The sequence below is a fragment of the Hevea brasiliensis genome, chromosome 7 (genome assembly GCF_030052815.1).
Source record: "Hevea brasiliensis isolate MT/VB/25A 57/8 chromosome 7, ASM3005281v1, whole genome shotgun sequence".
Lineage (NCBI taxonomy): Eukaryota > Viridiplantae > Streptophyta > Magnoliopsida > Malpighiales > Euphorbiaceae > Hevea > Hevea brasiliensis.
Window position 1 is genome coordinate 71110328 of NC_079499.1, and position 2253 is coordinate 71112580.

At 32.8% G+C, this 2253-nt stretch overlaps 1 non-coding gene across 1 annotated transcript; it reads right to left on the reverse strand.

Moving 5' to 3' along the window:
• Positions 1-281: 281 nt before the first annotated feature.
• Positions 282-388, reverse strand: LOC131181763 (small nucleolar RNA R71). The gene has a single exon (XR_009150242.1). It is a non-coding gene; the product is annotated as a small nucleolar RNA R71 (small nucleolar RNA).
• Between the last annotated feature and the right edge of the window lie 1865 nt (positions 389-2253).

The following is a 2253-nucleotide window of genomic DNA, read 5'->3' on the forward strand; positions in this document are numbered from 1 at the left end:
TTGAGTTAAAACCAGCGTGGCTTCAAATGATTTAACAAACCCATTTTGGAGGTTCACCAATAGAAGATCCACACTATCACCTCCAGTGCTTTCTTGCCCTATGTGACACATTCAAGAAGAATGGAGTTTCTGATCAAGCCATAAGACTTAGAGTATTCGCATTCTCCCTTTGAGACAGAGCAAGGAAGTGGTTACTTTCTCAACTAGCTGGAATATTCATCACTTGGGAAAACCTCTCACAAGCTTTTCTAGCAAGGTATTTCCCACTTGCAAAGACTACAAGACTGAGGCTTGAGCTCAACACCTTCAGACAAAAGGAAGGTGAATCACTCTATGACGCATGAGAAAGATATAAAGAACTATAGAGAGAATGTCCACACCATGGCATAGAGGATTGGCTACTAGTGCAAAATTTTTATAACGGGTTACTACCCTCTATAAGGTGAAGGAGCGGAAGTGTGAAAAACACAAGTTTATACCATTGAGTTCAAAAATTTTTACCTAGGGTCACATGCATCATGCAAGATTTATTTTTATCTATTTGATTTCAATGACAAACAACATATTAAAACACTTTTAATATGTTTTTTTAGATTTTTATTTGCCACTTAAGATTTTAGAATTAATCAGATTAATTTTAGAACCCTAGATTAAATCAAGAACAAACACACTAACCTCTTGATGCACTGCAGTGTATTTGTGCCTTTGAGATTCGTCTTCAGGACATCAGATGTTGTCCCTCTAGCTTGTCCACACCAAGAACACCTATGGTAGCCAATGAATAGCTTCTAAAGCTTTTTTCTATTATTTAGAAAATTAAGTTCTGCTTTTTAAGAGATTAAAGATGTAAACAGGACACTAGGAACGATTTCTAGTATTTTTAATTCAAGAGATTGTTTGCTAATCTCTTAGAATAGATGAGAGATGAAGAGGAAGAAAGAATATGAGTCTCAAGGGTGGCGGCACACAATGGGAGGCAGCAGCTTGTGTTTTTATTTTTCATAAAAACACTTATATAGCTAGGTCACCACTTAAACCCTTGCCACATGTCACCCTTTGATTGGTTCTAGGTTTAATTGACCCAATCACATTGTGCCAAGTGTCAAACCTATATTTAATCTTAATTTTAATCATCTTACATGATTAAAAGACATTTGGCAAGCTTATGTGTAATTTCATGTGTCACCATCTCATGGTGCCACATGTCACCCTGTGAAATGACCAAAATGCCCATGTGTCCTAATTTTGAGTTCTTAACCCAAAATAATTATTTCACTTCTTCTAATCAATTTATATCAAATATAAATTAATTAATTAATCTCTATTAATTAATTTCTCATTAATTAAATTCATATTTAACCACTTTGAATATAAATTTAATTTATACTATACATCCAATAATCTAGATTTGGTTTCAAGTTATGCTAGGGACTTTGCAATCTAATTGCAAACCAAACCTATTTAATTAATCAATTAAACTCTTTAATTAATTAATTAAATCATATTTAATTAGGTGATAACTTGTGCATGTGTGTGACTTACTACACTCGTCACTAATTGGCAATGAGATATGATATCAACTCTTAATATTATCAGAACTCTTTCTTAGCATAAATGATTTTTCTAAATTATTTTATGCACCTCATAGACCATTGTGACACCCCTTACCCATCTACAGTGCAGCCGAGCAAGTTATGCCACTCAGTGTGCCTGAGCACCAATTTATGTTTCTATTACAATTTATCCCTTTTAATTCATTCACTTTTAATTTTTGATAAATCTTAATTTTTCCACAAATTTTATAAAAATTCCGGCAGAGTACCGATTGTAAATTGGAAAAACGGTTCTTCTGAACCTATTTAAAAACACTTCCAATATAATTTCCAAATCCAAACTTCATTATACATATTTCAAGTCAAACTCAAAATCTCAATCTCAAATCACAATACTATTTTCAAAACTTTTCTGTTCACTTCATCACTTGAAGCATATTCATAAATATTTCTCAACATTTCATTTATCAACATACATTATACAGAAAATTTCGATAACATAAAATTTCATATATTTACATTATTACATAATTACAAGAGTTGATAGTTACAATCCCAAAACTAATATATAATACAAAATGCAAAATACAAAATGCTACCCAAAATCCTAATGTCCTACCATATATAGTGCAGATGTGAGATGACTCTGGACCCCGGATGCAGCTCTGAAGGCTCAACCTGTCTGATATCTGCTGGGCTC